The sequence below is a fragment of the Pipistrellus kuhlii genome, unplaced genomic scaffold (genome assembly GCF_014108245.1).
Source record: "Pipistrellus kuhlii isolate mPipKuh1 unplaced genomic scaffold, mPipKuh1.p scaffold_m20_p_38, whole genome shotgun sequence".
Lineage (NCBI taxonomy): Eukaryota > Metazoa > Chordata > Mammalia > Chiroptera > Vespertilionidae > Pipistrellus > Pipistrellus kuhlii.
In genome coordinates this window covers 3,576,092-3,587,662 of record NW_023425538.1, presented here as the reverse complement: position 1 = coordinate 3,587,662, position 11,571 = coordinate 3,576,092, and the positions used below count along the sequence as shown (strand labels likewise).

The 11,571-nt window shown below is 41.0% G+C and overlaps 1 pseudogene; it reads left to right on the top strand.

The window, feature by feature from the left end:
- The first annotated feature begins 2,392 nt into the window (after positions 1 to 2,392).
- Positions 2,393 to 3,108, top strand: LOC118702264 (annotated as a pseudogene).
- The last annotated feature ends 8,463 nt before the right edge of the window (positions 3,109 to 11,571 follow it).

Here is an 11,571-nt window from a genome sequence, read left to right as displayed (position 1 = left end):
GCCTGCGGATTCAAGGGTCCCAGGTTCAATTCTGGTCAAGGGCATGTACCTTGGATGCGGGCACATCCCCAGTGGGGGGGGGGGGGTGTGCAGGAGGCAGCTGATAGATGTTTCTCTCCCATAGATGTTTCTAGCTCTCTATCCTTCTCCCTTCCTCTCTGTAAAAAATTAATAAATATATTTTTTTTAAAAAGAAATGGGGGGTCAGTAAATTAGGATAACTTGAGTAAGATAAATTCTAATAAAGAGGCTATTTACAGAACTATGAGCAGGATGGAGAGAATCACTATATAGGAAATCACTCTAGAGCTAATAGCAGTGGAACAGCATGGTGTTTGTTTGTTTGTTTGTTTGAACAGCAGGTTTATGTATCATGATCTGTCATGATCGAGAGGTGGATAATGGAGAAAGGCAAGCAATTATCTGGTAAATGACCTGGAAACTCAGATTGCCTGGCAATGAGTTCACCAAGAGCAAGGACTTCCTCCCTCAGCCCCATGGGAGAAGCGTCCCATGGGACCCTCTGTGACCTCAGTAGAACCACCCCTCTTTCAAGTGAATTGCTGATCTGTTCACATGATCCAATTGGAAACTGCCATTTTGCATGTGATCCCACCCCCTGGTCAGTGATTGGTTCTGATTGGGTCAGCCGGGGTCCTTCCTTGGGATTTTTCATCTGAGATACCACCTTAGTTCGAATATAAGGTCTGTTACTGGTAACCAAAGAATCCTAGTGCATATAATCTAGGTGTCTCCAAGTCTCTGCATCTCTCAGAATCATTCATTGATTCAGCAAATGTGTACCAACTATGTGTTCTCGCTGGGGCTACAGCAGTGAATGGATTCTCACCCTCTTTTGGGAGTATGAGAATTTCCAACCATGGAATAATGCACCCCTTGCTTCAAAGTAGATGCAGATTTGAAAGAGTGAAGTTGAAGATCAGAGACACAGTACAATTTCTGCTGATCAGAGTTGCAGCTGTCTTGTGGTTAAAAGTGTGAGCTCAAAAGTCAGATTGCCTGAGTTTGACTCTCTTTGTAGGTAACTGACCCTCTCTATGCTCCAATTTCCTCATCTATAAAATGGAATAATGTAACAGGACTCGGCACCCTAGCTGATTTGGCTCAGTGGATAGAGCATTGGCCTTTGAACTGAAGGGTCCCAGGTTCAATTCCATGATCAGATTGAGGGCTTGGATCCCTAGTAAGAGGCATTCCGAAGACAGCGATCAGTTGTCCTTTCTCATTATTGATGTTTCTCTCTCTCTCTCTCTCTCTCTCTCTCTCTCTCTCTCTCTCTCTCTCTCTCTCTCTCTCTCTCTCTCTCTCTCTCTCTCTCTCTCTCTTATAGAACATCAGCCCCGCTGACTGAAGGGTCTCAGGTTTGATTCCAGTCAAGGGCATGTACCTCAGTTGTAAGCTCGATCTCTGGCTCCAGTAGGGGAGGGTGCGGGAGTCAACCAATCTGTGTGTCTCTCACATTACATCGATGTTTCTCAGTGTGTGTATCTCCTCCTCCTTTCCACTCTAAAAAAGCAATGGAAAAATGTCCTCAGGTGACGATTAACAACAGCTACTACTACAACAACAACAACCACAACAACAAAAGATGGTGAATCTGCTGGGGGAACAACAGACAAACATCCCTGCCTTCCTGAAGCTGATACAAGGAGGGAGGAGACAAACAATAAATGTCTGTTCAAAGTAAGTTCTACAGAGGGCGCCAGACTTCTGAGCTGCACAGCAGAGGCAGGGGGATGCTCTGCGCAGTGGTTGCCTGGATTGCAGATCAGGATGACCATCTCTTCCCTGGAGGACCTAAACTCCTTTAAGTATAGTGACCTGCAGAACTTGGCCAAGAGTCTGGGCCTCCAGGTTAACTTGAGAGCAGACACGAGACATGTCAAAAGTCTTGAAAGCCCATCTGACAATGGGGGTGTGGACGTGGGGACATATGTAATACTTTCAACAATAAATAATTAAAAAAAAAAAAAGCCCACCTGAAACAGGAAGCAAGAAAGTCAAATTTCTGCATCCTCTGTGAGGAGACGAAGACACAGATTAGCAGCATGGACAAGCTGAGAGGAACCAGCTATCCATGCCAAGAAGGGTGCAGAACTATCCATAGCAATCCTGACTCCCAGTAAAGTCATTCAAAGATAAAAACAAGTGATCTCTTGCTGGACCGGCGTGGCCCAGTGGTTGAGCATCGACTTTAGACCAGGAGGTCACAGTTTGATTCCTAGTCAGGGCACATGCCCAGGGTTGCAGGCTTGATCCCCAGTAGGGAGCCTGTGGGAGGCAGCTGATTAATGATTCTCTATCATCATTAATGTTTCCATCTCTTTCTCTCCTTTCCTCTCTGAAATCAATAAAAATGTTTTGTTTAAAAATGGAGTCCATTAATCAATATATTAAGTGGGGGGGAAAAGAAACATTTGAACAATACAATTTATCAATACTTAACAAACTGGAGAATTAGTCTGTCACCAAGAAAGTGATGGCAACTTCAGATGACCTCCAAGGAAGACTCTCTATGGCTTATACTTCTGGCTCACAAGGCCAGGCCAGGCGCTGAGGTGGGAGTACTTTGTGTATGAAGGGCTCAGTCAAGCAATTAAATGAATCTCAGTTTTTCAACTGCTACTAAAGATAATGAGTATAAGCATTCACTGACCACGACTTTGACCAAAAATTTTCCACATGTGACCATATCTAGGAATACACCACACCAGGCTATGCTTGGGACAAACAAGTTAAAGACCACAAAGGGAGATTCCGCTGCACTTAACTGCCCCAGTTAAGTTGGCTGTTGAAGTAGCACAGATTCATGTCTCCAATGGGAAACCAATGTTTGATCTCAAAGCAAATGTCTCATCCCCTCAACTATGAGCTACACAAAGGAAAGCTAAAACCATGGGAACAATCTAAAGGAAATAAACCTCTGAATGAGCATGTAAACAGAGCTAGCTTCCACAAGAAAACAAACAACCTGGTCTCCAGACCAGGGAGAAGCAACAGAAGAAACATGAGCAAGAACAAAAGAAGAAGAAAGCAAAGGTTTTGGGAACTCAAAGGGGCCTCATATGGTTGCAGATTAATGTTTAACATCCTATAAATATTCCTTTATTCTGAACCTTTTAAAAATAATGTTTATTTATTATTGATTTCAGAGAGAAAGGGAGAGGAGAAGGAGGAGAGAGAGAGAGAGAGAGAGAGAGAGAGAGAGAGAGAGAGAGAGAGAGAGAGAGAGAGAGAGAGAGAGAGAGAAACATCAATGATGAGAGAGAATCATTGATTGGCTGCCTCCTGCACACCCCACACTGGGGATCGAGCCTGCAACCCAGGCATGTGCTGTTGACTGGAATCAAACCAAGGACCCTTCATTCCACATACTAACGTTCTACCTATTGAGCCAAACCAGCTAGGGTCTGAACCTTTTTTGTAAATTTTTTAAAAATATATTTTATTGATTTTTTACAGAGAGGAAGAGAGAGGGATAGAGAGTAGAAACATCAATGAGAGAGAATCATCCATCAGCTGCCTCTTGCACACCCACTACTGGAGATGTGCCCACAACCAAGGTACATGCCCTTGAATGAAATCAAACCTGGGACTTTTCAGTCCGCAGGCCGACGCTCTATCCACTGAGCCAAACTGGTTTCAGCTGTAAATATTTTTATATTGTCCTTCTTACAGTAGTCAAAATAACTTTTTCTACTCTTTGTTCATGATATGTAGTGTTGGGTTCTTCACATGCTATACTCCCTGAAAAGATATTACTACCTTAAAGCTCACAAACTCTTCAAAATAGTTTTGACCTAAGTCCCTGTACCTCCGGTTTCTTTCTTTTTTTTTTTTTTTTTTAATAAATCTTTATTGTTCAGATTATTACAAATGTTCCTCTTTTTTCTCCCCTCCATTGCTCCCCTCCACCAGGTTCCCACCCACCCTCTGCCCTTTTCCCACCCCCAATTGTCCTCATCCATAGGTACACATTTTTTGTTCAGTCTCTTCCCAAACCCCCAACTCCCCTTTTCCCTGAGAATTGTCAGTCCAGACCCCTTCCATACCTGTGATTCTATTATATTCGCCAGTTAAAATATTATTCATCAGATTTTTTAATTCCCTTGGTTTTTAGATTTACTTGTTGATAGTTACGTATTTGTTGTTCATAATTTTTATCTTTATCTTCTTCCTCTTCCTAAAGGATATATTGCATAAGCTCAACTGGCATGGTTCAGAGGTTGAGCATTGTGCTAAGAACCAGCAATTCATATAATTCTGGTTTGGTGGTGATGAACTCCTTTAGCTTTTTTTTTTTTTTTTTTTTAATATATTTTATTAATTTTTTACAGAGAGGAGGAGAGAGGGATAGAGAGCTAGAAACATCGATGAGAGAGAAACATCAACCAGCTGTGTCAGAATCCTCTTAGGCCCTCTGTGAAAATGTCATCCCTGCCCACTCACCCCAGCCCCCCTTCACAGTTCCTGAGGTTCAGTGTCCCTTCTCTTCCCTTCTCAGATGGTAGAATCTCCTCTTAGCCAGCCTTCCAGTGCTTCAGGGCGATGTTTCCCCTGTTTTTCCAGTTGTAAATTCAAATTTGTTGTGATATCTCTGTACCTCAGTTTTCTAATGAGATCCATCTTATAGATTTCTTTCCATCTTATAGATTCTTGACCTAGATTTTTGTGCTTGTTAATCCTTACCTGAAGATTTTTTTTCCCATTGCTTTTCGGAGAGAGTGGAAGGGAGGAAGGAAGAGGGGAAGAGAAAGAAACAAGACACATCAACTGAATGCCTCCTGCATTTGCCCCAATCCAGGGTGGGGAAAGAACCTGAAACCTCGGCACATGTCCTTGACTGGAAATTGAACCCATGCCCCTTTGGTGTGCAGGCCAATGCTCCAACCACTAAGCCACACAAGCCAAGGTTTGACCTAGATTTATTTAATATATCTTCATTTTAAAAATATATATATTTTATTAATTATTATTATTATTATTATTTTTTTTTTTTTTTTTTTTTTTTACAGAGAGGAAGGGAGAGGGATAGAGAGCTAGAAACATCGATGAGAGGAACATCGACCAGCTGCCTCTGGCACCACCCCCTCCACTGAGGATGTATCTGCAACCAAGGTACATGCCCTTGACTGGAATCGAACCTGGGACCATTGAGTCAAACTGGTTAGGGCTTGACTGAGATTTTTAATGTCAAATTCCTCATGCCCTGCCAAGGAAGCTCAGTTGGTTAGCACATCATCCCAATGCACCAAGGATTGATCCTCAGTCAGGATAGATAGAAGAGTCAACCAATGACTGCATGGATGAGTGGAACAAGTTGATGTTTATCTATCTATCTATCTATCTATCTATCTATCTATCTATCTATCCATCTATCTATCTACCTACCTACCTACCTATCTACTTATTTACCTATCTATTCTCTCTCTCTCTCTCTCTCTCTCTCTCTCTCTCTCTCTCTCTCTCTCTCTCCCTCTCTCTCCCTATCTTTCTCTCAAATCAATAAATTTTAAAAAACTATTTTTAAAAGTTCCCCTGCTAGCTCTAATACTAACAGAATTACAATCCTCTTCTAGGCAAGAGTGTTTACCTGAAGATAGCTAGTTAAAGCATAGGCTTAGTACAAATTGAACCACAATAATTTATGAATAGAGTAAGCTGGGGAAAGCCACCTCTTCATCCTCTAGAGCAGGCATGTGCCATTTGGATATTTATAGCATCATTCAAGCACCATACAAAATTATCAACTTAACAATTAGCCTGCTACATTTAGTCAAACATTTAATTAGCTCACCCCTAATGCCTTGGCAGGACCAGACCAAATAATTTCATAGGCCTTCCACTAACCAATGGGCTGGACATTCCCCACTCTTGCTCTAGAGAATCTAGTTATGCTAATAAAACTTTGGACCCATGTAAAGTGTGTGTTTTTCTCAAGTTTATGTACCTTTGTTCAGATCACTTCATGTAATTGCCATCTCACATAATATATTCTTTTATTATTATTATTATTATTATTATTATTATTATTATTATTATTGATTTCAGAGAAGGAGAGAGAGAGATAGAAACATAAATGATAAGAGAGAATCATTGATTGGCTCCTCCTGCATGGCCCCTACTAGGGATTGAGCCCCAACCCAGGCATGTGTCCTGACCAGAAATTGAACCATGACCTCCTGGTTCTTAGCACAATGCTCAACCTCTGAGCCATGCCAGTTGAGCTTATGAAATATATCCTTAAAAAAACAAAAACTCTATAACTCATTCTAGTCTTGGTTGTTTTTTTTTACATCATTTTTTTCTTTCAGTTACAATTGACAAACAATATTATATTAGTTTCAGGTGTATATCATAGTGATTAGATATTATAAAACTTATTAAGTGATCATCCCAAAATATTGCATCCCCATCTGAAACAATACACAGTTATTAAAATATTATTGAATATATTCTCTATGCTGTATTTTATACCTTCATGGCTACACTATAATTACTAATTTGTACTTCTGAATCCCTTCACCTTTTTCACCCATCCTCTCAATCCCCTTCCCATCTGGCAACTATCAAAATGTTCTCTGTTTCTATGAGTCTGTTTCTGATCTGCTTGTTTGTTTATTTTTAGATTCAATTGTTGATAGATATGTATTTATTGCCATTTTATAGTTCATATTTTTTTATTTTTCTTCTTAAAGAAGATCTTTGACATTTCATATAATACTGGTTTGGTGGTAATTAACTCCTTTAGTTTTTTCTTGTCTGGGAAGCTCTTTATCTGACCTTCAATTCTAAATAATAGCTTTGCAGGGTAGAGTAGTCTTGGTTATAAGTCTTTGCTTTTCATCACTTTGAATATTCCTTGCTATTCTCTCTTGCCTGCAGTTTCTGTTGAGAAATCACATGACAGTTGTGCTCCCTTGTAGGTAACTAATTGCTTTTCTCTTGCTGTTTTTAAGATTCTCTCTTGCCGAAACCTGTTTGGCTCAAGGGATAGAATGTCGGCTTGGGGACTGAAAGGCCCCGGGTTCGATTCCGGTCAAGGGCATGTACCTTGGTTGCGGGAACATCCCCAGTAGGAGGGTGTGCAAGAGGCAGCTGATTGATGTCTCTCATCGATGTCTCTAGCTCTCTATCTCTCTCCCTTCCTCTCTGTACAAAATCAATAAAATATATATATATTTTTAAAAGATTCTCTCTTGTCTTTTACCTTGGGCTTTCTAATTATTGTATGTCTTGGTGTGGGCCTCTTTGGGTTCATCTTGATTAGGATTCTATGTTTTTTCTGGGCTTGTAAGTCTATTTCTTTTACCAGGTAAAAGAAATTTCCTGTTATTTCCTCAAATAGATTTTCAATTCCTTGCTCCCTCTCTTTTCCTTCTGGTACACCCATGATACAAATGTTGGGATGCTTAAAGTTGTCTCAGAGATCCTTATACTATCTTCATATTTTGGGGTTCTTTTTTCTCTTTGCTGTTCTGATTAGGTGTTTTTTGTTTCCTCTTATTCCAAATCACTGATTTGATTCTCAGCATCCTCTACTGTGAATTATTTTTTTATTTCAGTTAATGTATCCTTCATTTCTGATTGATTCTTTTTTATGTTGTTGATGTTTTTGTTATGGGGTCGAACCCTGGAGTCAAAATAAGACCACTGGAGGCTGCTAATTGATTAAAAAAAAAAAAAAGCAGGCAAGAGTTTATTGAACTGGCCAGGACAGCCACAAGAGCACCACACACAGGTGGAGTCCACACTCATGACTGCACCATTCCAGGTCTAAACCACAAAAGGTCTAAACCACAAAAATTTTCCTTTGTTCTAAATTCTAAATTCTAAATTCTAAAGGCTGGGAACAGCCCGCAGGGTTGTTCCCCAAGGCTGTTCCCAGCCACATCCTGCTGGACGTTGGCATGAGGACCTATCTTATGATAGCAGATAGTACAGAAGCAGAGCTGAGCAAAGTTAATCTCTAAAGGTTATCTGCAGTTTCAACTCCTGGAGCTACTGAGTCAATAGGAATCAATCTCCTGTGGTCCTGGGCCACAGGCACAGGAAAATTGCCTTAGCCTCCAGGTTTCAATCTGGAAGCTGAGGTAACTACCCTATTGTTTAAGCAAGTAAGTGAGTGCAGAAGCCAGAATAGCAGGGTTAAATTCAAACAGCAGTTTTTACCTAAGTATGGTTGCTACCATACTTCAGTTTTCACTAAGTTTCTTTCACTTCTCACTAAGTTTCTTGACATTCTCACTAAGTTTCTTGAGCATCCTTATAACCATTGTTTTTTAATTCTGGTAGTTTTCTTGCTTCCATTTCATTTAGTTCTTTTTCTGGAGATTTCTCTTCTGTTCATTCATTTGAAACATGTTTTTTTAACTTCTCATTTTGGTTGTTTCCCTATTTATTTTTATATATTATGTAGAGCTGTTATGTCTCCTGGAATTGGTAGAGTGGCCCTGTGTAGTAGGTGTCCTATAGGGCCCAGTGGCTTAGCTTCCCCAATCACCTGAGCTGAAAGGGTGTCACCTCCAGGCCAGTCAGCTGTGAGGACTAGCTGCGATGACAGTGGAAGAGCTGCTGTACAAGGAGCCAATCATATGGAGTAGGACATGCTTCATTGGGGCTTTGGTACTCCCTGAGTCTACTCCTGAGTGTGTTACTCATGAATATAGTGGATGTGGTAGGGTTGTAATCTGGTGTGGTCTGAAACTGACCACTGGGGTTAGCTCTAGGGCCTCCTGTGAGGTACAGAGTCAGCTACTGCCTGTACCCTGCCTGGAGCCACCCAGCATGAGCAACAGAGTGATCTACAGATTATTAACACTTGTGTTGAGCTTAGAGGTGCCAAGGAAAGGCCAAGCTGTGAACCAAGGCCGGCTGCTGCTAGTACCTGGTCTGGGGCCACTTAGCAAAATGAATAGGGCATGCTGAGGCTAGCTGCTGCTTATTTGAGAGATTTTAGAAAGTCTGAAGCATGAGCCAGGAGAAGCCATTCATATGGAAAAGCCGCTGCAAACAACTTGGATGAACCTGCAAGTTGGGTGGGGCAAACAATGTGAGCCAGGCTGATGGAGACTCAGATATGGGTGCCTACCTGTCTGCTCTGTAGTGGGGAGGTCTCAACAAAGGAATAATGACCTCTTGCAGCACTTTTGTCTGGTAGAAAGCTGTCTCCCACCCTATTCCCCAGTTCTTGCCATGATGCCAGACAATTTAGTTCTTCCCTATATGTCCCTGGTTCCTTTCAAACTGCTGCCCAGGTACTGAAGTTCAGAGGGAGTAAGTCTGTGTGCAGGCCCTTTAAGAGGACTCTAGCAGCCTCTGTGTCACTCATCCACAATTCCCCCCTGGTTTGTTTTTTAAATATATTTCTTTTTATTAATTTCAGAGAGGAAGGGAGAAGGAGAGAGAGATAGAAACATTTATGATGAAAGGTAATCATTGATCAGCTGCCTCCTGCATGCCCCCTACTGGGGATCGAGCCTGCAACCCAGTCATGTGCCCTTGGCCAGAATGGAACCTGAGACCCCCTTGTGTGTACAGGATGATGCTCCAACCAACTGAGCCACCGGCCAGGGATAGATATATTTTATTTTCCCTGGCCAAATAGCTCAGTTACTTGAAGCATTGTCCGGATACACCAAAGTTGCAGGGTCAATCTCTGGTTAGGACACATACAAGAATCAATCAGTGAATGCATAAATAAGTGGAACAACAAATCTCTCTCTCTCTCTCTCTCTCTCTCTCTCTCTCTCTCTCTCTCTCTCTCTCTCTCTCTCTCTCGTCAATAAATAAATAAATAAAATTTAAAAGAGTAAATGTCAGGCCCTGGCCAGGTGGCTAAGTTGGTTGGAGTGTCCTCCTATATACCAAAAGGTTTTGGGTTCCATTTTCAGTCAGTCAGTCTCTCTCTCTTTAAAAAAAATAAGAGAGCCCTACCAGTTTGGCTCAGTGGATAGAGCATTAGCTTGCAGACTGAAGGGTCCCAGGTTCAATTCCGGTCAAGGGCATGTATCTTGGTTGTAGGCACATCCCCAGGAATGGGTGTGCAGGAGGCAGCTGTTGATGTTTATCTCTCATCTGATGTTTCTAACTCTCTATCCCTCCTCCTTCCTTTCTGTAAAAAATCATTAAAATATATTTAAAAATTAAAAAATAAGAGAGACTTAGCCAGTTTGGCTCAGTGGATAGAGCATTGGCCTACAAACTAAAGGGTCCCAGGTTTGATTCTGGTCAAGGGCAGATGCCCGGGTTGCAGGCTAGATCCCCAGTGGGGAGCATGCATGAGGCAGCTAGTCAATGATTCTCTCTCATCATTGATATTTCTATCTCTCTCTCTTCCTCTCCCACTCCCTTCCTCTCTGAATTCAGTCAAAATAAAAATTAAATTAAAAAAGAATAAATGTCACCTTTACTTATAATATATTCAAGTACAAAAAATATATACCTAAGACTATTAAGAAAAAAGTTAATCATTCCACCTGGCCAGTGTGGCTCAGTTGGTTGGAGCACTGCCCCCATACACCAGAAGGTCACAGGTTCAGTTCCTGGTCAGGGCACATACTTAGTTTGCAGGTTCAAGTGTCCAGTTGGGAAGCCTATGGGAGAATCGATGTATTTCTCTCACATCAATGTTTCTCTTTCTATTCCTCCCTCCCTCTCTAAAATAATAAAAAGGTAAAAATACTTGTCTAAGAAAAAAAAAGTTAATTGTTTCAAGAATACTGCTAAGGCACTGAATTCAAATATCCCTTGAGATATGAATTATGTAAATTTTTATATCTTTAATATTCAAATATAGAAATTTAGTTATTTTTTTAAGAAACAGTTTTAATTTTTATTTATTGATTTTAAAGAGAGAAGAATGGAAAGAGAAACATTGACTTGTTGTCCCACTTATTTATGCATTTGTTAGTTGTGCCCTAACCTGTGATTGAACCCACAACCTTGGCATATCAGGACAATGCTCTAACCAATTGAGCTACCAGCCAGGGCTTAAAACTTTTTTAAAAAATTCCCACCCAAAGATATGTTTATTTATTTTAGAGAGAGAAAGGGAGAGATAAAGAAACATCAATGTGAGAGAGAAACATCACTCAGTTGCCCTGACCAAAAATGGAACCTGAAACCTTTTGGTATACAAGGATAGCACTCCAACTAACTGAGCTATCTGGCCAGGGCAAGAAATACCTTTAGTAAGATGATTCAATCTTATAATTTTTCCCCCCTGGAAGACAGAGTTTTAAACAAATATGTAATATAGCCTAATGAAAATACTATGATAATACCCAGGTTCAAAGGCACTTATCACTAGAAAAAAGGTTTATATACCTAGATGTTTTTACTTTTAGACATATTTTGTTTCATCACTATAATATGTCATCCACAATAAGGTATATGGAAGCATGGAAGGCCATCATGTTACATAAAACTAGAGGCCCAGTGCACAAAATCACGCACTAGTGGGATCCCTTGGGATGGCCTGCGGGATTGGGCTGAAACTGGCTCACCAACATCCCCTGAGGGGTCCTGGATTGTGAGAGGGTGCAGGCC